Below are 27,467 nucleotides of genomic sequence, written 5' to 3'. Positions count from 1 at the left end.
AGGCGCCCCATAGCAAATTATCAGTTAAAAATATTCTTTAAGCTGCCACTTTCTCTTGAAAAAATCATGATAAACTTGAGTAAAATTAAGGAAATTTGTGTTGTAATTATGTTTGAAACAAATTTTTCAGATATATATGTAATTATGAATATGATTATGTTTGTCTCAAAAATTGGTGCAAAAAGTGATTATTATTAATATATACGTAATCATCCAAAACGACATTTTTTTGCAGTAACATTTTTCGCAGAAAAATTTGCATTCCATTAAATTTTTCGCAGAAAAAGTTGATGCCGATCTGAGTAGGCAACTGTTATTATCAAAGGAGTTTTTGTTTTTGCTAAAACGAAGGTCATTTCTCTTTCTTTTTGTTTTCATTTGGTATTTGATAAAATCTTTATACAAATAACAAAATACAAAGTAAAAGAAAAAGGTTATAGATAAAGATTTCATTTTTTCATTTTTTCATTTTATAAATATTATTAATAAAGAACGCGGCAACCCGGGAAAAATCGATATATTCTAGGCAGCGTTAAATGGTAAAAACTTTAATTCTTTGCATTTATTATTTATTTTTTTAAAGCTGCAAGCATATTAAACAATTAAGTTGGGAGTTACTAAAAAGAAAAAAAAGAAACAAGTAGAGTTAAAGAGCTAGGAAACTGTTGACGGAACACTAGATTAATTGTAAGCTGTTTAAGTCAGGAAAATACGAAGGGAGAGAGTTTCAAAGAGTTGAAACGCAATGATTTACAATACATTTTCTGGACAACGCCTAGAAAAGAAAGAGTATCATTTGAAGAACCAGCCTAAATTTGACAACAGTATTGCATACAGGGGCGAATAAGAGATTTGTAAAAGTAGAGAATGGAATCTGAAGTAAAAAATTAAGAGAAGCAACATTAGCGAATGCTAATAAAGCAATCAATTATATATATATTTTTTTTCCATAAGAGATTTGTAGGGAACAATAATCTAAAAAGACTTAAAACAGAGGACTCACTAAGAGGGTTGCTGTTCATTAATATAGGAATGTAGACAGTACTTCAATAGTTGTCTGCAGTTATTAACTTGGATTTGCTGGAGTAAAAGCAGCGGCGGTTTTAAGCACAGGCAAAGCAGGCATTTGCCAGTGGCCTCGCGCTCAGGTGGCCTCGCTTTTTTTTTTCTTAGTACAAGTAATATAAAAAAATTTTCTTAGTACAATAAATATAAACAACGAAACTCATTTATTAAAATTCAATATAATGTATGCGTACAGTATTTTGATAAACAGTATTTTTATAAAATATTCAACTTTACATATACATCTATTATTATGTATGTAGCAATTTTTTTTTGCGTTATACATAATGCCCGGCAACCATATGAAAGAGTATACGGTTTCTAGTCTCATATACATTGACAATGACTGTGACAAATATATCTTTGCCCATATACACCTACACGTCTCAAAGGCTTTTTCTGTTTTTCCATCCTCCTAACTGAATGACTTTTTGTTTGTTTGTTTATTTATTTTATATAATATTGTCTTTACATTTTTACTGTTGCACAAGACATAATCTGAGCAGTGATTGGATGTTATGCTGGTTCCGGGTATTTGTTGTAGCGGTTTCTCTTTGAGCCATAGGTCAGTGTTTATTCCATGTATAGGTGTTTTATCCATTGTGGATTCGATGAAATATGGCTACATTTGCTAACAGTTATTGACAATAGTCCGAGAAGCGGGGCTGCCCCCTCCCTGGGAATATCCTTGGTGAGTTGGTGAAGTCTAAAGTTGGAGACTCATCTTGCATTGCTGTTAAAGCCATCTTGGGTTCTTTGATTTACGACTGGCACTTCCCTTATTATTCTTGTGGCTTTTATATTCACTCCTTACGCTAGCTTTTGATTAGACTCGACGTTACAGAACTTACAACAAAGACTGATTTTTCTTTTACTAATTTATCACATTTACATACTATTTTTATTATTTTACATGAGGACGCTTGTTCCTTCCTTCTGACTTTGAGTCTTTATGCATTTTATGAGTTGAGTTCTTTATGTACATTTTAATATACAAAATCCTGGTACGTTTTTTGTTTTATATTGAAAAGATTTGGTGTTTCTGTAGTATTATATTTGTTTGACGTCGCAATGCCATTTTTGTCCTTGGACTGTTTTGATTTAATTGACGAGTTTGCGTCTTTAAAAGTCAGAAAGGTTAAGTTTTAAGTCAATGTAATCGATCCTCCTAAAATCTGCGAAAAAAATAAATGGTATCGCATTTTGAGTAGTCTTATTAGTGCATCTTCATCCAAAATAAAAAAAATACTTAATGTACATTTAAAACCTATGTGCGTTTTTTGTTTAGTTACGTTCTAATAAATATCCAAAACACAATAGAACACAAGAATTAAAAACTCAACTAATATAATAGAAAACTTGCCTATGGCCTCGCATATGGTAAATCCGCCACTGAGTAAAAGTTCACAAGCCGTTGTAAGCCTTAATTTGTTAATGAAGTGATATCAAATTCAAAATTGATTGCTTGCTGTAAGCAATCAAAAGATAAGACTTTTAAGTATAAAGTCATTAGCTAATATAACGACTTTAGATTTAAAACTGTTGAAAAGATCATTTATGTAGATAAGAAACAAAACAGGAGCAAGGTTAGAACCTTGAGGTACCTCAGAAGTTACTGGAAATAAAGAAGAGTGTTGACCTTTGAGGAGAACTTTAATAAAACAGCATAGTTTGTCAAAGTTTTAAATATGTCAGGAGCAACAACCCTAATCTTGTCTCCTCTATTTAATGAACGATTAAATCTTTTTGTCACAGCAGTTAGCAAGTCAGCCGTAGAGCGAAAGGAGCAAAAATTGTATTGGTTGTTTGACAGTAAGTTGTTTGACTCAAGATAGAATGTCATCAAGATAGAATCAAGAAAGACTCAAAAAAATTGATAGAGATTGTAGAATCTTGATTGAACAATTTTTAAATGTGTCAGAATGATCTTTAGAGGTTTTAAAAATTGGAACACCAGATGTCATTTTCCAGCAGTTTAAAAAACAAGACTCAGTCAAGTACTCATTAAATAGTTTAAAAAGAATGGAAAAGAGTTCTGTAAAAAACCTTTATCAGAATATGACAGGGTATTTTCTGGAAAAGAAGCCGCAGAAGAGTTTAATTGAAATATGATTTTAGCAACAGAAGCTGGAGTGATTTAAATGTATAACAATGGGTTAACCTGTTTAATTGGAATGGAATAAAGTATGGCCATATGATTTAAGGTTCAAATTAGAAAAAAATTTGGAACTGATCTTATTACCTCTCCTTGGGAGAGGTAATAACATTACAATTAGATATAGCAGCTACAAGCAGCAAGAAAGTGAAAACCATGAAGTAGATTGAGGCGTGACTTTAAACTGAGCAAACGGAATAAAAACTTTAATTCCTACCTGAATCCAGGAGTTTACGTTGGATACGCATTTATCATCGGAGAAAGAAAAAGACATTGTTTCCAGAACCGTCAAAAAGAAAACCACAAAAAGAACACCAGTCAGTTTAATCAGAGACCAGACATAAACCATGGAGTGAAGGTAAGTAATTCGGGATGTCAGGAAAATGAGACAAACTATCTGTAAAAGATTGAAAAATGCAGAAGTTATAGGTTTTAGTTCCAGTAGGGTCATTGGCGTTAGAGCCACACCATTCAGTGTGATGAGCATTTTAGTCACCAATAACAATAATATTGGCAACGGGGTAAAGAGAGAGGGTATGGTCAATTTGATACAAAATTACATCTTAAACAGTGAAGTCTCGGGAAGAAGCAGAACAATAAATAACAAAGAGCACATTAAAGAATGATTAAGGAATTTTGCAAGAGGTAAAATTAAACTGATGGAAGCTTACTACGCAGAACATGAATGTTTATGAAAGATATAATGAAACAGTTAAGTGGTGGTTACAGTGGTAACAGTTAGATGGTGGTGGTGATTTTGGTGTTTATAATAGTTACGGTGCATATAGTAATTAAATGATTAGCTTTTTTGAGAAATTTATTCCTGTGAAGATTACACAAAGTTTAAAGGTAAAACTTCATGTTTTTATTTAACGGTTCTTGAGGAAAGTACTGTTATTTAGTTTTTCAATGCTTGGAAACTTACATAGAGGTTTCTTAGACTTGTTATAGGTAACTTCAAACTTGAAAAAATAATTTGCAAACATTTTTCAAGTATTTATTAAGATGGTAGCATTAAAGATGGCAACATGTTGAAAATCACAACGTATTTTTAGAGATTTTAGTTTTTAATAAAAACAGTTTGAAGTTTGCGATGATGAAATAAAGTGATTTGTTAGCATTTTGTAAAGCAGCTAATGCATATTTTGTTTTTTAATGCATTCTTTTTTTTAATACACTTTGTTTTTAATGCAATACAATCAATTACAAAAAACTAGAGGAACAAAAAGATTATTTTATAAAAGAAACTAAAGTATTATTAAAAAATACTTTTTAAAAAATATATTTTGCAGTTTTAATGAGTGATATCTTAGGAGCTTAAGAAGTAAAAACAGACAAAATTGAAAAGATGTTTATGATAATTGGTTCAATTATTTAATTAACAAAAGTTAAAAACAAAATCAGACAAAAACAAAAACTAATTTTAAGCCCTTAACCTCCTTACTCACCAGGATAAGAACATAATTCTAACACTTTGAAAAAGTACTAGAAAATGATATCTTTGTTAATAAAGTTTTTTAAAAATGTTGGAAGTGAGAAGAAAGTAAAAAAACTACACCGTAAAAATAAATGTGCTATTATTAGGCATAAAAATTTTTTAGATAAACATTGTAACTTGAATTGCAATTTTATAAAAAATTTTTATTTTTTTATTTTTTATGTATTTGTCAGTATGTAAAAAATTTTACAATCTTACTTAATTAAAGAAAAAAAATTTACGTGACTGGGGCTAGAAGAAGACAAAATTAATCTTATCATTAAGCCCCGAAAAATGCAAGATTATAAAATAAAATTTTCAAATAAAATGCAAAAAAATAAATAAAATATAAAATGTTTTACAATATTTAGCATTTAAACTTTCAAAATATTTAGTAATTTAAAGAGTTATATTTAAGAATTGGTTAGCAAAATAAGACAATATAAACTAAAAAATATAATTTTAGCTGGTTCAATTTACAAATAATTATATTTGAGTTAATCTCAATTCTTTATGCTGACGTTGTTTTAATAAGAGTTAACAAGTAGTTATACGTGGAACTATAAGATTAATAAACACAACAAAAGATAAAAAAATTACAATAATTGAGCAATTCCACGACCGTCACAGCGTGAAAACCGCCTTTTTTTTTGTCTTTAGCCGTCAATATTTTATTATTAAATAGATATAAAAAAATTTTTTTTTTGCTATTTTGTTAGCTCATAATAGGTGCTACAAGAAACAAGAAAAAAAATTAGGGTGGATATATTAGCCTCTTGTTCATGCGAGAAAATATAAAACGTCACAGCGTGACCAAAATTTTCTCATTGTTTTTTAGTTTTTAGATCAACATCACAATTCAGCTAATATAGATGAACTGAATTATTAACTTGGCATTAAACAAAAAGTTTAGACATTACTCTTACACGTTTTATAGCTAAATAACATTTATTTAATTAAATTTCAAACAGGTGCAACTTTAATCAACTTGTGGTAAACGTCACAGCGTGACGTCACAGCGTGACCAGACACATTTGGATAATTATAAACCAGGTAAATGGGCTGTTTTTTTTTAATAAATTTAAAACTAAGTAGAGAAGGATTAGACAAATATATAATTACACCTTCATAAAAATAGTTCTTACATAGTAATCTTCAGAACACGCCCATACTATATCAGTGTCAAATCGCGTCCATATTATATTGCTGTCATATATACAACGTTTTAAAGTTTTTCGGGGATTTCGTCTGAAGACGTAAGTTGTTTCACTAAATACTTGGCACTTGAATAGGGTCCCATTTCTATTTTCCCATTATTGTTTTGAATTAGGTTCGCTAAAAATATTCCTGGTTTTGCTAGTGCTTTTGTAAATAACTCATCAATTTTAAATTTTTTTATTGTATTTATAACATTTTCCATAGAAACAAAATAGACATTGAAATTAGTCTCATTTTTAGCAGCTTCATGAAAAGTTATGGCATCAGTTATTATAAATTTTCTCTGGATTTTTTTTTGCGTTGCTATTCTTTTAACGGTCCCACCTATAGCATCTACTGGTCCTTTCCTATGTGAAGCAGCAAAAAAGTTCCAGAATAATTTTAAATCATGCTGTTCTTCCAATCAGGGTATTGCTGATGCAATAAAACGATTTTAAAATTGATTACTTGGCCCGTCTGTTCAAACCTGTAGTATTTTAACACTAGATTCAATATGCTTAGATAATAAATTATGAACAAATACAAGAATAGATTCTTTTGAATGGCTTAAATCATCTGAAACTATGACAGCTGATGAGCATGAATTTTGGTACCAAAATACAGCAGTAAAAACAGTAACTTGCTTCTTGTGCCAATGTGCTGACTGCACTTCATCTTGCCACAAAGTTGAAAAATTTTCATCAAAATCCACTTGAAGAACGGCTGTGTCTGGATTACTTTGAAGTTGGATCTTATGATCACGATATGTCTTTGATTGTTTCTGTTTAATAAAATAATGCCAAAGAAATGAAGGTAAAGATTTTGTAAAGGTGCTGTAAAGATCATCAACTCTTCCCTTTTTTTTAATTTTTTAATATATTCCTTTCCATTACCTTCTACAACTTTTTCCCATTGGTACCATGTAATGCATTTATTCTTGTCAATTTCATTCAAGGCAAATAGATTATGAAACTTTGCAGCATCTTTACATGTTGTACACATATTATTATAACAAATGTCTTTTTCACTATCACATACAATGCTAAGAGGAAATTCATGCGAATACAATGGAAAATTCGAATCAAACTTGTGCAAGGCTTCAAGGGTAAGAATTATATTTTGATGCTGTTGACAACAACAAACGTTTCTTGACATTGAACTAGACAAAAGCACATGTGGTGGGCGTAAACTAGCAAACTTTGATTTTCCGACTGATTCTTCAGGATAATCACTTTTAAAAACAGCATAAGCTTAATTAACATTCATATACAAATGACGTTTTTGCACAGTTTCTTTCTTGTTCTTTAATCTCACCACAATGGTGTCTCTTTTACCGGGTGCTTGACGGGATATATCATCACTCTGATAAAAATCAAGAACCAATTTTACAGTTAAAGCATCTAATGCATTTTTACTAATTTTTTTTTCTGGGCTTGGGATTTCATTCATTTTTTTTAAAAGTTTTTGTACAACTTTAGCCCTCTTTCTGGGTGATTTTGGTAGTGGTGACTCGGCTCTCTTAACAACTTTTCCAAGAGTGCTTACAGATTTGTAAGGGGGTGATGTAACAGCTACAGATTTTGATTCTGCTCTTTCTCTTTCGCTGCCTTTCTTTTTCTCGTTCAGCCTCCAAATTAGCGAGTCTTCTTTCTTTTCTTTTTTTTGATTCTTTTTCTTTATCTACTTTTTCGCCAAACTTTTCTAACTGCCTTTCACGATATTTCTTTTGACGCTCAGCATGATTAAGAGGCATGTTAAACCCTTGAAATATTAGAAAAAAAGGCAACATATTAGTTTTGGAGATGCACGTATTACATCTAAGGCTCAATGGAGTTACAGTTATCCCTTAGAGAGGCTCTATTTATATCAAAAGAGAGCCTCAAGGATAACTGAGCATTCATCCTCCAAATGTTGCCTTTGCAAAACATACCTATAATTTGTAGTTTTTGTAGAAAATGTAAAAGAAAGTAGGCCACTCAATAATCTGGGTCCCTAAAGTTGATAAAAACTAAATTGTGGTTTCAGTTTAGCAGTTTTAAATTTTGTTTTAAATGTTGTTAAAAAATTGTCACGCCGTGACGTCACGGCGTGACAGAAAAAGATTCTAAAAATAACTTGAGCTAATTATTTTTTTAAATATGTTAGTATTTTTTTAGATGTACTAGATTGAGTTCTCATTGCGCTGGATTTTTGAAACCTTAAGTTTTACTGGTAGTCTTAGAAATAAAACTATTGGTACCCTAATTGCCACAGCGTGACATGTCACAGCGTGACAATAGTGGCAATAGCATTTGATTAAAACAAATGGTATTCTGAATTCGTCTGGCAATAAGTATGTTTTTATCATAAGTAGGAATGATTAGTGCAGCTAAAAGCTTGATTGCAATGAGCAAGACAGTTTTTGAATTTTTTATAGGTTCAATTGAAGTTTGGCGATAAAAAATGAATTAAATTATTGCAAAAACGCCTACTTTTACCTTCTGTTTCAGCCTATATTATTTTTTATAATAGCGGCATACCATAGTAAGCTATATATTTTCTGAAAGAGAAGAAGTAGGGCTTTCTACTGATATATAGTATTATCTATATTGGGTTGGTTTAATTTTATCATTTTTTGTGAGACGGTCGTGGAATTGCTCAATTACAAATTACAATCTAAAGTTTGAAAAACTGCAATAACATTTAATTACAAGTTAATTAATTGTTAGTATTGTTCGTAAATAATATAGTAAAAAAAATATATAAATATAGTAAAATAAAGTGAAAAATTAAAAATTTTAGAAGAAATTTAATTCATTTTCAATTGCTATCAGCAATTGCTTAAGTTTTGTTTTGAATTGGTTTAGAGAATAATTTGTTTTCAGCTTGTTATTTAATATAGTATTCCACAGTTTAGGACCTCGGTTTGCAATTGAGAATTATTTGTTAGATGAGACAAATTATCTTTTTTAAGTATAATTTGTTTTTTATGTATTTCACCTCCCCAAGGCCGAGACGGCTACCACTGTCGAGGCTACTTGATTATAGGCCTCTCCCAACACCGATACTAACAAGGCCGCTGCGCGGAAAAACAAGTTGAGCACGGTACTACAAGAGAAAAAGTGGATATTAAACTCGAAACTTCCTGCTTATAAAGCGAGCGCTCTACCATTACATCGCTTCCGCAACAACAACTTCAAATGATTCAAATATTTCAAATTCTTATACTCTTTATTTTAAATTTAAGTGAGGAATATAGAAACTTAAAAAAAATTAATGAATATTATTTTATGGAAATTTAAGCTTCTTTTTTTGAACAAAATACCTTTAAAAATTAAAGATCTTATTTCGCATTGGTTTTAATATAACGAGGACTGGAGTTTTAAAGAATTCTATGAAATCAGTCTCTATTTGAAACGAATATAGCTTCTATAATAAATTGTCCTTATACTGTTCTAAAACTTCTGAAATTGATTATATCGTTACAACAAATGTTTTTTACTGAAAATAAAATTTAAAAAGGTATATCATTTAGAAATAATTCTTTCCGATTAACATTAACTCTAAAATAAGAATTTATTTAGAGGAAAAAAATCATGTGCGCAATTTTAACAAAACTTCTTTAAGACTAATTATTTTACTATGAGCATATGAAATCAAATGGTGAATCAACAACATTTGACTTTAAAACATTTCAATCTTTATGCTAACTTTCTCAAGTTTAAAAATTAATAAATTTAAATAAAGTAAATTTTGTAGTTAAAAAAACTATCAAAAATAAAACAGAAGTTATGCGTAAAATCTTAACAAAAAAAATGTCAATCGTAAATAAATAAGTTCTTAATGGTTTTAAACGCTCACTTGAATAAATACTTTAAATTTACAAATTAAGACTCCGAGAAAAGTTAAAAAAACAGTTCTTGGCAAGTAATAAAAAATTACTCGTAAATAAAAAAAACACGTTTAATTTTCCTTCCCCACAAGATTATGGTTGATAATATTGAACGGAAACTTTCGGCTTCGGCCGAAACCGAAACCGAAATTTCTGCTTCAACAATTTTTTTACTTTTCCTGTTTCGGCCGAAATTTCGGTTCAAACCGCAACCGAAATGAGCCGAAACTTTTAAAAGATTTTTTTTAAGCTTTAATATAGAGTGGGATCATGACAGTTTCCTAATTGTAATCGTTTGTTAGTAAATCAATTTTTAATTATAACAATTGTAAAAATTTTAATTGAAATCACGTTACATAATAGTTTTAAGTTACTATTCTCAAATCATTCTTAAAATGAATTAACATTTAAGTAAAGCAACCCAAACCAATAGTTTCATCAAAAATTTCTCAGTGCTAAATTTTACAATGGAAAATAATCGATAAAAAACTGGTTTATGGAATCATTTTATCGTGACCGTTAGTGATTTCAAATACGGAAGTTGCGATTTGAAAATATCTCGTGGATCGCACAATCCAAAACATCAATCACTTAGCGGACTTTCATCACATTTAAGAAGTGGTTTACTCTAAAAAATCTCTTAACTGAAAAAGCAATACAACTACCGGCAGTCCTATAAATCTCAAAAATTGATTCAAACTTCATAGAAGGTCTGAAGTTTCTTGTGCGACCGTGGCGCAGTGGTTAGAGCGCTTGCCTTTTAAGCAGGAGAGCCAGGCTCAAAACGAGCTTCGCATATATTTTTGCGTCACGGTAATGAAGGAGGCGTAAACTTCCTGGTTAAATGCACTTCCGCGGTGCTCTGTGACAAGACCTATAGGTCTTCTTGGAGCACCTAAATAACAATAAAAAAAAAAGTTTCATAGATTTATATTAGAAAACAACATTAAAAGCAAAGTTTGGTTTGGAAAAAGTAGCAAAGAGATTCCTTAGACCTCCACCAACATCTCCCGAAGTTAAAAGGTTGTTTTTAACTGCTGGAGAAATTCTTTCAAATGAAAGAAACTTTTGCCAGAAAAAATGAAAAAAACTATGTTACATGGTGATTGGCTAGATATATGAAAAATAGTTTTTTTTTGCTTTAATTCGGTGATCATAAAAGGTTCAGGGATTTTAAATATTCATTTTCAAATTTCGGCCGAAATTTCGGTTTCGGTTTCGGCCGAAATTTCGGTTTCGGTTTCGGCTACGGCTTCACTGAACCGAAATTTCGGTACTTTCGGTTTCGGCTCAAGTTTCGGTTTCGGTCGATCACTAGTCGATAACAAAAGAGTTCATGAATCAATTGCTACAATTGATAATATATACACTAACCTTCATAATTATTCGAATGGCATTAACTTTTTTTAAAAATGCTATTTTTTATTTAACTATCTTTCATGTTTATTTTTGCACTATTAGATAACTTAAAAGAATTTTGGTTAAAATGCTTTGATAAAAGTAATAAGAATAATAAAAATGTTAAAAAGGGAAAATCTACATAAAAAATGGACCATCGATGACAGTAAAAGCGAACCGACGTTTCGAAGTTTTAAATCTTTGGTATCAAGCTAAGATTGTTTGTCTGGATAAAAAAAAAATCGTTAAATTTATGATAAAATAGTGCGTATTATTGACTGTAAAACATGGTGGATTAGTGTTAAGGCTTGAGGCTGTTTTGGTAAGAATGCTACAGGCTGCTTGTGAAAATAGTGGGAGTAATGACAAAATTAGTTTACTTGTTCACCTAAAAAATTATGCCGCACTTTCGGAAAGATGGGTTAATAAGAAGCTATTCATTTTTTTAGAAAAAAATGACTTGAAGTTTAAATCTAAAACATATTTTTCAAAAAATTGTTTAATTATTATTAAGTTATAAATAAAATGATTTAGCCTCCCCAATCACGAGATCTCTCTCCTATCAGATTTAAATGTGTGGAATTAAAAGTAATGTCAAAAAGTAATGCCTAATGATGCATAAGATGTGGAAAAAATTTATAAGATAGTGGCATAAAATTGACTTCGATAAATTGCATAAGTCGTTAAGTGGAATGCCAACAATATGTTTAGCGGTTATTGTCACAAAGGGCCATTAAAAAGCAAGTGAATCATAAACTAATATAATCGGACATTATATTAATATTTTTGTAAACCTAATAAAAAGGAAGATAACAAATAATTCAGGTAGACTTTGCATACAGTTTCTCTCCCAATAGTATGTTAAACTATTATATCTTAAATTTAAAATAACGACCATTCGAATAATTGGGGGCGGTAGTATATATATATATATATATATATATATATATATATATATATATATATATATATATATATATATATATATATATATATATATATATATATATATATATATATATATATATATATATATATATATATATATATATATATATATATATATATATATATATATATATATATATATATATATATATATATATATATATATATATATATATATATATATGTATATATATATATATATACATATATATATATAACAGCGGTAGTGGTGTAGTGGTAGAGCGCTCGCTTCATAAGCGAGAGGTTCCGAATTTGATCACCACCACGTCCCTGGTAGTACCGCGCTCAACTTGTTTCTCCGCGCAGCGGCCTTGTTCGTCAAGGTTGGTGTTTCGGAGTTATAGAGTTAAGAGAGGGTTATAACCACGATTAAGTAGCCTCCTCATCTGTGGTGGCCTTGTGGGCCTTGGGGGAGGTGAAATAACACAAAAAAAAAATATAAAATATATGTATATATATATATATATATATATATATATATATATATATATATATATATATATATATATATATATATATATATATATACATACATATAAATATATATATATATATACATGTAAAGTTATATAAATATTATATATACATATAAAGTTCTAAACAAGTAAGAAAGTGGTTTTTTCAATGGTTTTTTAATTACTAATGGATATTAATAATTAAAAATCAGTATCTGTCTCAAAGAATTATCTTTGAATCTTTTGAAGAATTTAAGTCTCTAAAAAAGAATAGAGCAACTGGAGCCTTATTATTCTTTATTTAAAAAACTTTGCTTCCAACAAGGCTGCAAGCAACCACTATAAGAGTTAAAAGTTACTGGAAGAGAAAAGATGAAGTTTATAAAGCAAGATAAAGATTTACACACAACTTAAAAGATTGCAAATTATATGAATGAGGAAAACAAGAAAAAGGGAGCGAATTTTTATTTTAAACGGTTTAATCTAATTTTGATAAAGTAATGGCCATTACTTTGCCCAGGTTAAGAAAAAATTCATTATATTTATAGTTGTTATTCATGATTTTTAGAAACATCTAAATTTTTTTTATTAGTACCTTTTTTTATTAAAATTGGTCGTTTCACGAACTTTTGGTTATTGAAACTTCTATGTATACATAAAAGACATATATATCTTTCTTTGTTGCTTTACTCTTTAGTTTGTTCTACTGCAATACAAATGTAAATAAATAAAAATATTAAAAAAGTGAGTGCGTAATGGGGAAACAATATTTGATTATTCTGTTAATTTACTTTAAATAAAAATATTTTTAGCACTAAATGAAATAATACTAACTTAGTATGTAAGTAAAGTAAAAATTTTTTTTTACCCTGCAACACTTTTTTTACCCTGCAACACCTTTTTTACCCTGCAACACCTTAATAAATGGTGCCAGTTATTATGGACTAAATTGTCATTCTTCTTCCAAAAAAAAATTACTCGCAAATAGGAGAAAATTGTTGTATTAAAAATACAAAATACGAATCAATTATTAAACATGCTGAATCAGCTTTTTTGAAAATGCGTTTTTATAGTTACGCTGATAGATTTTTTATTTACGTAAGTTATATAGCTGACAGTTATAGTTACATTAATTTCGTATTTTTCATCCTTATAACATTGCAGTACATTTTAATTATTATTTTAAATTATATTATAATAAATACAATAATTATCACATGGAAACAAATTGTAATACATATTATAATAATTGCAATAAAATGCATAAAGAGTAAATATTGTTTTATTAAAGAAATAATATGCTACGTGTTATAGTATTGTTATATTATGTAAATTCAAAAACAATATTACTGCATATTGTATTTGTTTCTAAATATTGTAAATTGTTAAATATAAATAATTAAATTACAGTAATATTTAGTCAAAGATGTAAGATTTTGAAGTTATAAATACAAATAACTAACTTACAGTTACTTTTAGCCTAAGATTTTAGATTTTGTTAAATAAATATATTTAAAACAATAAATTTTATTTTTAATTTATATAGTATTTAGGCACAAAATGTCCTCAAAAAAAGAACGAAGCGTGTAATTGCAAAAACCAAACTTCACAAACCGTAAACATAAGCGGTGAATTACACGTAAACATTGTTTATTTCAATATTAATAGAAAGAGAAAGAGAAGCAACAATAAGATGATTTGACTATGAATAAAGGTTAGCTGCAAAAGGAGGTCAAACTTTGTTTATAATGCATCTTTGCACCTTGCCCTAGAGAGAAAGGCGATCATTTGAAGATCCGCTCCAGACATGGCAACAGTATTCCATACAGAGACGGATTTAGTATTTATAGAGATAAAGAGTAGAATCCAGAGTAAGATAGCGGTGAGCACGATAAAGAGATACAAATTTAGCTGATGCTAATTTTGAAAAAGGTTTAATATATGGTTTCCGAGAATAATTAGAAGTATGAGTTAATCCTCAAAAACAACGGGTAAAAGACTCATTCAGTACATTACTGTACTGAATGAGTCATCTCATTCGATTACCTATAAAAAATGAGTTTTATCTCAGTTGAAGTTCACCAACAATTGAGAACCCGATGCAGTAGCAGAAGTAAGATTCTTTTCAAGCTCAAATGACCCCTCCAAGCAATTAGAGAGTGTTGACTTCTTATTAAAACGAGAATAAATCCAAGTATTGAATAAATTCAAGTATTTCTGGGAGATCTTTAATGTAAATTAAAAGAAGTATAAGGCCTAGAATAGAAACTCGAGGAACCTCTTAAGTTACACTAATTAAAGAAGAGTACTGTCCATTGCTGGGACGGATCTAGCGTTATTTGGTCCTTGAGATAGCTTACTTACCGTCATGGAGCAAACTCCAAACATTTATGTTTATACTAAAGTCAAATAAGGATGCTTTGCAAAAAATCGCGATAATTGGAGCCTTAGAACAAAAAAGCCCCAAAATTTTTGCCCATCCCCCTGCCTTAAACGTGAGAACAACAAGTTGATAAAATACTCTTTGTAATATTCTTAACTAGACTTATACTCATCGATGAATTTTAAGTTTTATATTTCTCAACGTTCAAAAATTATGACCATATAAACCCAGCAAACTCGCCATACTTGGCCTACCGTCCGCGTCATTACTAGTTCACCATCGGCCGACAAGCATGATCCAATCCAAGTTTTGCTCACTGTTTAAGGCATGGTCCATTCCTGGCAGCCATTTTTCGAATGGCGTTTAGCCGATGCTTTGCCATTGCCTTTTTTTTATGCTACTTTGGGTTGATTTTGTTTGTTTTTAACATTTATTGCTATTTTTATAAATAACCAATACTTTAATAAACGCGAGATTTTAACTTAGAGACTTTTGGGAGACAAATGCAAGATTTTAACCTAAAGATTTTAAAGTAAAACAGTAAGTCAGGAAGCAAAAGGTGAAGCGGGGTGATGTTAGCCTACCTAAAAAAGTCGCATGGGTGATATAAAATGGAATGTGGGATATTTTAAACTATAAATATACAGTCATTTTAGCAATAAGTCTTATATTACCAATATATTTTTATTTCAATAAAATTGCCTTGCAATACAATACATATAAAAGTTTAAGGTTAGCTAACGGTTAAACTTCTACCCTCATTTCAATTTGATGCTGGTAAGAACTAACGTTTGGTACTTTTCGATATCCATATTTTTCTGCCTGTTAAGCTGATAGATTTAGCAATTACAACCAAGTCACCCAAAAATAGCCAAAAGTGAAGAAATCATAAAATAAGTATAAAATTGTAACCAAAATAGCTTAAAGTAAAGTAGTTGTAAAAAAAACTATAAAAGTTAGTAATAAGATTAAATAAGAAAGTAATAGATTTATTGGTTGTTTATCCAAAAAATCAGAACTCATTGACTCCATGATAAGATAATCGTGTTGTTTTTAGAAAAATTGCTCTCAATGAAATACTACATATAAAAATTATAAAAACATATTCCAATTATCTTAAAACTATAAACACATTGTGATCTACACAAATGTAACTATAAATATAAAATACATTAAACTCATTTAACTCGCAAAAGAATAAAGCCAAAGCATAAAAGAAGATCATCATTACTATTTAATGTCTTCATGTGCTAATGCTTAATACGACTTGACCTCTGATTTTACTGCAATCTTTTTCTCTTGACAATGTGTCAAGTGATTTAAAAGTTATATAAACAGATTTGCAACTAATTTCTAATAATAAATAAATATTAAAGCACTAAACTTACATTAAAAAACAGCAATATATTTATATATTTAACTTATCAATAGATTAAAAAACTAATTTACTCACAATATTGTGTTATCTTCATTTTACCTTTTTGCATTATTAGTTTTCATCATTCTTGATTACATTGTTAAGCTAACATCATTATTCAATTTAACTCTAAAAATTAACTCAATCACATTGCTTTTTATGTATGTAAAAACATTTAAAAAAACTAAACAAATGATAATAATGATGATGAGAACAATTATAATTTTACACTTATTGGCATAATTAAGAGGCAATGTTTAATCTACAAATGATTTAAACCCAGTCACGCAAAATGAATGTCAGGTCAAACTCATAAAATAAGTATAAAATTGTAACCAAAATAAATAAAAATAAGTGAAGTAAATGAAGGAATAAAATATAAAATTAACTGTAAAAATGAGTATAAACTATAAAATCCAATACTCTGTAATGCTTGACTAATAAAATAAAAACATTATATTTCAAGAAAACATTATATTTCAAGAAAAGTATCAAAGAAAAGTTAGAAAAGAAATAAAAAACCATCAAGTATTTTTAGCTTACACTTTTAAGGCAGGTTTTGCAAAACCACTACCTCTATCAGGAGCTTGCATTAGCCATCGCTTTATGGACCTCTCGACATCTGTATTACGTGCTCCTTTTTCGTATTTTTGCTACAAAGGAGTGCTGCTACATCAACTATCTTATAGCCTGCTGCTACAAAGAAGTGCCGCAACATCGACTGAGGATTTGGCAGACAGTCTACTAAATAATAAAATAAAAATAAAAAGTATAATAAAATATCCCTTTTGTTTATATTAAAAAGTCACCACTTTGAGCAAGTCTCACAACAAGCGAAAAAATAAAATTATTTTATGCTGCTTAACTGCAGAATTACCCATTTATATAAATAAATGATATAAATTTATATCTACATATGTTATATTTAACATTATACTTTATGTATATATATAATTACGATATAAATATATATCTATATATATTATAATAATATTATATTAATGTATTTATGTATATATATAATTATATAAATACTTAAATATAACTATACATATATCATTTACTTATACTATAAATGATATAAATATAAAATAAATAACATAAAGTGTAAATGATTTGAGGTCCGTAAATCATACTATTATTATAAAATTAAGAAGTCATAGGTTATACCTCATTGAAATAAAACATTTGCTGAATGTTATAACTTATGACAATATTCATTATTAAATAGTATAACCTATGATAGTATAGTCTACATAATATAGTATAACTTATGAAAATTTATTACATAATATCATAATACTTGATTTTATTTTAAAAGTAAGTAAATGTTTTTTGAGGATCTAAATATACTTTATAATACAAAGTATAAATGAATGGAGATCCTTAAAAAACATTTACTTAATGTGAATTTTTATTTTAAAATAATACCTTTAAAATAAAATCAAATATTATGATATTATGTAATATATTCAATATATTACATAATATCATAATATTTTATTTTATTTTAAAAGTATTATTTTTTAAATAAAAACTTACTTTAAGTAAGTAAATGTTTTTTGTGGATCTCCATTCATATATGACAATATAATATTGTCATAAGTTATAATTCCAATAAAATTATAACAAATAGAAATCAATAAAAAGTAATAAGGAAACTGACATTTGTTAAAAAGTTGAAGATTTTTATCTTTATCTATTTTTTAATTCTTTACGTCACGTTTTTGTCAGTTACATAACTGTTTGTGACTGATCCTAGCTTTGTATTAATTTTATTTTATAAAGTGAAATAAATGATTGATTGATTACTGACTCCTTAAGATTTTATTTTAAAATTCTTTATAAAAAAACGCATGCGCAAGCTCAATATTTTTTAAAATTACAAACATGGTTTTAGTTTGGAACAACATCGGCACAGTCGGCCGATCGTGCAGATCTTGCAGATCAGTCGTACAACAAACATAAACGGCCCAGTGGTACCGGTCATTAACCAATGAATCCCATGCATGGACCAAGAAGCATGGAGAGTTTGCTAGGAAATCTTTAACCCCCTCAAATTTAGGGGGATTCAAACTTTATCCGGTCATAATTTTTGAACGCTAAAATATTTTACTATAAAATTTAAAATTTATCGATGAATTTAAGTCTAATAAAGAATTGTACAAAAAACATTTTATCAACTGCTCTCACTTTTGGGGCAGGAACACAATAATTTGGGGTCTTTTTGTTCCCAGTCTCCAATCATTCCAATTTTTAGCAAATCATTGTTATTTGACATAAGTATAAACATATAAATGTTCGGAGTTTGCTCCATGTCTAGAAGTTAGCTATCCCAAAGACCAAAAAAATGCTGGATCCGCCCCTGGTCCATAGAGAACAACTTTTATACTGCAATTGGTAAGAAAGGATTTATTAATCTTAATGATGTTACCTGATACACAGTAAGAAGAGAGCTTATGGAGAAGACCAGTATTCCAAACTTTATAAAGACTTTAGAAATGTCAAAAGCGATTGCCCTAATCTTTTAAATTTTTTAATCAAAATCTATCGATTATTATCGTTAAAAAGTCAGCAATAGAACGAAAAGATCAAAATCTATATTGTTGATCAGAAAGAAAGTTATTAGTTTCAAGATAAAAGCTAGAGTGTTTGTTAATTAGATACTCAAAAACCTTGCTTATGATAAGAAGAAGACTAATGGGATGGTAGTTAGATAAGCCAGAACGATTTCCGAATTTAAAAAAAAAGGGACAACAGATGAGAAAAGCACTAAAAGACCTGCAGAGTTACTGACACTAGAATCAACCCATTCATTTTTATGAGCATTAAAATCAACAACAACAATAATATTGGCTGCAGGATAAAGAGAAAGTGCATGGTCAATTTTATCAGAAATATCATTGAAAAGAGAGCAGTCTTGAGATGAGGGAGAGCGATATAAAACAAAGAGAAAGGTGATAGAGTGAAGTAGTGAAAAACGAAAACAAAAGCATTTAAAAAAAACCCACCAACACTGAGAACACAAAAAAAAAACTGCCAAACTTAAATTAATCTAACAAAGAGCAAGTAGGTTTGGCGAACTTTGCAAGAGATAAGACTAAACAAAAGAAAAGTTACTTCAAAGGCCACGAATATTCGTGAATAATAGATTTAGAAAACTTGTTAATGACAATGATTTGCTGTGCTTTATAATTTTGATACTTTAGTTATTTTTTATAAGTTGGTTAAAAAACGTAAAGCACAGATAACACTCAGTAAACTATTTAAGCCGTATTATCCCTTCGACAATACACAATAAAAATACGAGTAAGAACACCATCCATGCGCACAATCGCATTGTTAGCACTCTGTTATTATACAGCTCTGGATGGAATCAACCACTTTGAGAGCTACCACAGATTTTTGGAAACTTAATTACCAGCTTGTCTCAGAACCATAAAAACGTTTTACGGTTCAAAGCCCATGCAATCAGTCAAGAAGATCCAGCATTCAACATCCTAAACTGGAAACAATGTATTATAAATACATCTAAACTAGCCTAAAAGGTGAAGAAGGGGTGCGAAACTGGTCGAAAACTGGAACCTGTTTACCCATTACGTCTTCAGACACCAACTCTCTCTCTCTCTCTCTACATACATACATATATATATATATATATATATATATATATATATATATATATATATATATATATATATATATATATATATATATATATATATATAAATATACACTGAGGCATATTCGTTTAGACGCATCAATTTTTTTCTCTTTGTCTTAAGTTTTTTCTATGAATTGTCAACTGATATGCATGCAAGTTATTATCAAAATAATTGTTGTGTTGTGGGCTAATAAAAATCACAAAAAAATTTTTTATATGTGTCTTTATTAACATGAGAGTATGTTTGATATACAAAAGTATATTTTTTAATTGGAATATATCTATAGACGCAGTCATATTTTTGACATTAAAAGATGGAAATTAATAATGCGTATGTCCTTTATTACACTGGATCACCTCAAAAATTCTGCCTTTTATTGACTCCACTAGTCGTTGAAGTGTAGTTTGATCCAACTCGGACCATGCTTCAAGGATTTTACACTTTAACTCAGTAACAGTTTTAAATTGATGTCCGGCTGCTTTAGCGTCATAAACTTTTCTTGATAGCATTCCCCATACGTTCTCGATTGGATTAAAGTCCGGGCTACAAGCTGGCCATTCGAGAACCGGGATGTTGTGGTCTTTAAACCATTTCATAGAATGCCAGATGTGTAAATTGCAGCATTATCTTGCTGAAATATGGCATTATTGTCTATGTTTTCATCCATATAAGTTATGAGAACATCATCCAACATTTCTGTATACTTTATCGAGTTCATTTTAGGCAAACCACAACACAGAGTCAATTTTCCTGAATAAGAAAATCCACCCCAAACCATTAAACTTCCTCCTCCATAATTTCGTTTTGTTTGTGGGTCATTTATTCCTCTTAGATCATGCCAATAACAACTGTGAGAGTCCGGACCATCTAAAATGAACTTTTTCCCATCTGAAAATATTACGTTTTGCCACTCATGAGTCCAATGCATATGGTTTTTAGCAAACTGTAATCTAGCAATTTTACGGTGTTTTTTTAACATTGGTTTTTGGTGTGGTTTCTTCCACTTTACGTTTGGGGTTGTACGTAGAATATGTGCAACATGTTTATTGGTGACAGGCAATGATAATTTATCCTTTATTTGTGTTGCATTCAATTTATTTTTGGTTGCTTTGAAGCGAATTCGATTAATTTGCCGATTTGTTAATACTTTGTTGCCGTTTGTTGCTTTTTTTACACCGTAATTGTCACCTTTTGCAATGTAGTTTCGTACAACATGGTCAGATCTTCCAATTTTTCTTGCTATTTCTCGTATAGAAAGTGCTGGTGAGATTTCTGAGCCACGATATAAATTAATTTGTATTTTTTCAGCATCTGTCAAATACTTTCCTTAAGGCATTTCGTAAAATGCAATAATAATGATACTGGCAGAGCAAAAGATCAAATTACAGTAAAATTTATTTGTGTAAAAGTGATTAAAAATCAATAATTACCGTTATTAATCTGATTGCGTCTATAGATATATTCCAATTAAAAAATGTGCTTTTGTATATCAAACATACTCTCATGTTAATAAAGACACATAGAAAAAATTTTTGTGTGGTTTTTATTAGCCCACAACACAACAATTATTTTGAATGTGCACTTAACTAAATGTGGTCTATATAATACAAAAACACTAGGTTTAAAATTTTTTTGAATAAAAAATATTTTTAGAGGTCCCTTAAGACCCTTAAAAATTTCACAGGTCCCTAATATTTAAAAAAAATTTTTTTTTTCTAAAATATGTCAACCTGGTAGTCAAAGGAAGCGAAACTATGTAAAAACTTTAAAAATAGTAATTAAATTACATAAAAATATTATTTTCAAATAAAATTGCCTAAAAACTATTGTTTTTAAGATGAAAACAAAAAATTAATATTTTTAAGTTTTTTTAAAATAATTTATTTAAACATGTTTTTTATGTAAATTAATTATTATTTAAGTTTTTATATAATTTTGCTTCTTTTGAGTACCAGGTTGACATAGTAAGGAAAAATTTTTTTTTTCAAAATAATAGGGACCTGTCAAATTTTTAAGGGTCTTGAGAGACCCCTAAAAATATTTTTTATTCAAAAAAAAAATATATATATATATGTATGAATGTATGAATGTATATATATGTATATATATGTATATATATATATATATATATATATATATATATATATATATATATATATATATATATATATATATATATATATATATATATATATATATATTTATTTATATATATATATATATATACACATATATAATCGTTTTGAAAGCAAAACAATAATATGAATTTTAGCTTTTACTAATTCATTTTTGCTTTATCACGACAGAGGTTACTATTTAAACAACCATAATCTGATTTTAGCTGTTTATTCTTAGTTTTTATTTGTACTACCCCTAATTTTTTATTTGTAATACTATTTCATGAAATGCATTAAGAAAGACGTTTACTTTTTTCGACATAAAAAGTGAACGTCGAAAATAGTAAAAAAAATCAAATAAATGTTTAATTAGATTTCCATATGTGTTTGCAAGCATTTTATAGTAAAGTTTTATATGTGTTAAGGGTATAATAATCTAAATTGGTTGCAAGGTTTTAGAAAAAGACAACCAAAGTTATCTCTGCGCCTAAAGTAACTGACTTTACTCGATCAATTGCCTTCAACCAACACACTGTACCAAAATTATTTCAAAATCTCAAAACTGTCAGAAAGCAATATAAAATAAATTTTACTTTATCAACAACCTTGACGAAACTGGTTTAACAACCGTACAAAAAGCAGTAAAATTTTTATCTACTAAGTAAAAATGTCGGAAGAACCACATCTGTTGAAAGAAAAACATTGGTAACTGCATATTGTGCATAAAATGTATTTTAAAATTATATTTCTCCACTATTTGTTTTTCCAAGGGTAAAATTTTACGATTACATTTTCCCGGGTGCGTAGGATTTGTAAATCTTTTTGTCAAGTTAAATTCAGGCATCTTTATGGAATGGAAGAAACATTTTCCAAGGTATTCAAACTGTTCTCATAAATCTACAGTCATGACTTCTGGACCGCCATAAATTTCATATTTCAATTGAAACTTTGCTTTATATAATTTAACATGAAATTACAATCCGATGCTTTCTTCTCATAAATTGCAGCCATTAGATAGAACTGTTTTTTAATCGTTGAAAAGGTTCTACAATGCTGCATGTGAATATTGAGTGGTCTCAAACGCAAAATCCATGGCCATTTACAATATTGTTTCATTACTTTGCAAAGTATTTGCAAAAGCTTTCTCACCATCGAATTAACATTATGGATTTCAAATAGCTAGCGTTGAGCTATCAAGAGATTTTTATAGAATATTTTATATTCAAGCAGCCGTAACGCAGTGGTAGCGCACTTGCCTCAGAAATTAATAATCCGTGGTTGAAACCCCACCTCTGGGAAAGTTTGGCGACATTGGTTAGGAAGGAGTTACTTCCTAATAAATGATTTTCCGCGGTGCTCTGTATTAATCGGTCAAACCGATCACGAACAATAAAAATCAAGTAAGTTTATTATCTTCTAAAATTTTTAAACTATTTTTTTTAAATAAGATAAAAAATACCAACAAACACATTATTAATTAATTATTTTTTTTTAATTGTATTTGAAAATATGAAAACTAGAAGAAAAAAAAGATCGCTTTTGGCAGAAAGTCTGTTAAAACCGATCAATATAAAATACATTTAATAAATTTAACATTATATATATGTAAATGTATATACTTTTATATATTTTTTATATAGCATACAGAAATTTGTAAAAAGAAGGTAACCGCATACGAAGTTCATGACATCATTTTGTGTTAAACCATAACCCCAATCACATAGGAACTTAAACGCATGCACCATAATTGACTCTGTTTGCTGTGAGAGTACAGTTGTTGATCCTGATCCCTTGAAGCTAGCATTGTTGTTGTTCTTGAGACTTATTAGAGTTGAGAATGGAATATCATATTTGAATGCAGCTTTTCTGATTGATATATTTTTTTCTTTTATATCATTTAACGCAGCTTCTATATCTTCTTCATTGTATGACTTTTTACTTGTTGTCATCTTGAAAGTGAGTAATTAATAAATATCATTGAGTCATTTTTGTAAAATAACTCTATATAGGAAGAACCCGGAACTAACACATGAGAAAATCCAATAATTTAATTCACCTAGGTACCTAATTCAAAAATTCATATACTACTTAATAAAGGAATTTAAAGTAAATATGTGAATGATCAGTTTTACCAGAAAAAATTTAATATTCATTTTTTTTTACTTTTTGTCTAATTTTTTAACTATAAAACGAAAAAAAATTATGTTATCGGTATCAAAATTAAATTTTTTTACAAGATAGAGGTAAAATTATTTTTAAACGAATTATGGTTCCGGAATTATTACGATAGCAAATAAAAGAAAAAAGCAAATTTTTACGACTCTCTTTTAAACTTTTATAAAAATAAAATGACTGCAAAATGACTTGGATTTTATTTTGACACATTTGAATAGAGGAGATGATTCTCTTTCTTGTCGTGATTTTATTTTTTAAATATTTCTATCAGTTCCGGTTTTACTTAAATTTTTTGATCAGTGATCGAAAAAAGAGTATGATCGGTTTGACCCGCTTTTACATTACAATGTAATCACCAACTATTGAAAACATAAAAAAATCTATTAAAAAACCCGTTTACAAACTCTTTTACAAATGAATTAAAAATCACGGTAGAACGACTTCTGACGTGATAAAAGAAGTAACTATTTAGTCTCAGGTATTAAAAGAGGACAGTAGAAACTTTGAAAAAAATAAAATGACGTTTGTCGGAATTTTGACACAAATAATATATCGTCTTTTTTATCAGGCAGGTTGTTTTCTTTGTGATATAAAATTATAAGTTTCTAATGAAGGCAGAGGTAACACATTTTGCATATTGTTTTTATAGGTTTGCAGCGTTTTATAATTTTCCACTTTATATACAGCGTTTTATAATTTTCCATTTTATAATTGTGTGTTTTATATTTTTTTCTTTTAAACTCCATATCTCTTTAAAGAGATCGGTATCATTTCTGTATTAAAAGATTTTAAATGATTTGCGTATCTAAGCTTGAATGGTGTCTTCCTGATACCGAAATAATTTTTTTTTCTTTAGGATTAGGATTTTCATCAATCTAAATCATCAAAGTAGCTTAATAAACAATATTATTTAATAAACATCGATTGTTCAATGAGCAAGCGGCCTATATATATGTATATATACATATATATATATATATATATATATATATATATATATATATATATATATATATATATATATATATATATATATATATATATATATATATATATATATATATATATATATATATATATATATATATATATATATGTATATATATATGTATATATATATATATATATATATATATATATATATATATATATATATATATATATATATATATATATATATATATATATATATATATATATATATATATATATACAGTAGCGGACTGGCCCGGTGTGCCACTATTCTATAGCACAGTGGACCGGTACCTGCTTTTGGGCCTCAAGCAAAGATATCTATAATTTTATATTTGCACTTTTTTTTTATTATCTTTTATTATAATTTATAATATAATATAAATTATTTTTATATTGGACGAGGCCGTTTCCCGTTAACACATAGACACATAGTATAAAATATTAAAATATAAATAGAGATCAAAATTCAAAACAAACAAAAATATTTTGTTTCTGCGAACGTTATCGTCTTATCGGATATCGGTATTATATCATAATTATATGACAATATCAATATACGCCATGGATAGCAACGTATTTACGTACGTGTGTGTGTGTGGTTGTGGCCAGTGGGTGGTACCGTGGCACAGTGGGCCAGTAGGTGGACAAAATGGGAAAAATTTTAATTGTCTAATCTTGAAAACCTATTTAATTTTAGTATCTACATATATTAGGAGAAATCTATTGATAATTTATTTATATTAAATCCCTTAGTTAACAGGACTCTAAGCATTTGAATATTGAGATAAAATAAAAAAATTATAAATAAGTAATTAACGGTGACATCAACGTTGTGTTATATTTCAATTACATCTACGTTTTTGAAACAAAAAATTAGTACATGTTATTCTAGAGTATTTAGAGATAAGAAAAACCATTGTGTGAAATAAATTTGTTATAGCATGTTATCTCAGTTATACTTTGAAAATCACAGATTAAAAAAAAAAAAGAAACTTATTTTTTGCCGCACAATAACTAATAATTACCACAATTTGCCATGTGTTGTCTTATATTTATTTGAGCTTTATGATGCTTCAATCGAGTTTTAATGGATTGCTCGATTTTACTTGCGCTAAATACACAATATTGGGGGTATGTATTAAAATGAGATTCAGAATTCTTATGAGGTTAACTTTTTTTGGTTACTATGGATACCTTACTTTGCATAACATAGCAACAACATATTTTCGGTAGTTGTTAGTAATTTAATTACTAACACTGACAGTAATTTAATTACTTTTAATTTTAATTACTAACACTTGTAGTAACTTAATTACTAACAAGTATTAGTAGTCCAGGCGGCATATATATTATAACATTTTACTTTTAAATACAAAATACTTGTTACAATAATTATTTAGATATGGTTTTGTTAAACTTAGACATTCATAGTTTTCTCCAAAAAAACAATCTTAGTATTTCAAAACAAAATATTACTGAAGATATATTAAAATTTATTCAGCCAAAATTTGCTGATTTTAAAGACGTTGATTTTAGACATGCTGTTCAACGATTTGTTTACTTGTATAAAAAAAAGTGGAAATCTGCAAACTATACTGTGAAAAATTTTGAAAAGAAGTTTGTGAACTGGCTTAATGAATATTTAATTGTCAGAAAAAAAGACAATGAACCAACTGCAAGTAGACGTGGTCGAAAACCAGTTGCATTTGATAATAGTTCTAATAAAACTAAAAAACGACGTGTATCTTGTTTAATTGAATCTCATTCATCCAATGAATTATTTTTTGCTGCTAATAAAAAATTTAGAGATGAATCTGTTGTTATTGCTGCCAAGAATGTTTTAAATATATCAAATACAGATAAAGCAACTAAATATTCAGCAGACGAAGCACTGGCTTTAATAATTGATGCAAGTCTGACAAAAGCTTCCTATCAATTGATTAGAAGCGGAGCCTTGGAGAAAGAATATAACATCTACCCCGCTTACAATGATGTCAGAGATGCAAAATTGAAATGTTATTCTGCAAACATAACAGTGGAGGACTATTTAGCTTCAGTTCCTTTAAAAGATTTAATGACTCATACTTTGCAAAGAATCTGTGCAGTTCAGGAACCTGTGCTAAGGCACTTGATATTGAACGACAAAGC

General features: G+C 28.5%; 1 protein-coding gene and 1 long non-coding RNA gene across 5 annotated transcripts in view; both read right to left on the bottom strand.

The window, feature by feature from the left end:
• The window catches only part of LOC136079840 (uncharacterized), a 66,403-nt gene extending 52,249 nt beyond the window's left edge, over nt 1-14,154 (bottom strand). Inside the window, exon 1 of one of the 4 annotated variants that reach the window (XM_065796457.1) lies at nt 14,055-14,154. The gene's annotated coding sequence lies outside the window, so the exon portion shown is untranslated. Of the gene's footprint in view, nt 269-14,054 lie in introns of those variants that run through there. The other 3 variants (XM_065796458.1, XM_065796459.1, XM_065796460.1) reach the window with 3 other exon arrangements.
• A 2,240-nt stretch (nt 14,155-16,394) lies between these two features.
• LOC136079839 (uncharacterized) lies at nt 16,395-18,231 on the bottom strand. Its single transcript, XR_010638262.1, has 3 exons — nt 18,054-18,231; nt 16,931-17,131; nt 16,395-16,516 (listed from the first exon to the last, which is right to left on the bottom strand). It is a non-coding gene; the product is annotated as an uncharacterized LOC136079839 (long non-coding RNA).
• Nucleotides 18,232-27,467: the final 9,236 nt, after the last annotated feature.

The sequence above is a fragment of the Hydra vulgaris genome, chromosome 04 (assembly GCF_038396675.1).
Source record: "Hydra vulgaris chromosome 04, alternate assembly HydraT2T_AEP".
Lineage (NCBI taxonomy): Eukaryota > Metazoa > Cnidaria > Hydrozoa > Anthoathecata > Hydridae > Hydra > Hydra vulgaris.
This window is presented reverse-complemented; position numbering and strand designations above follow the sequence as displayed.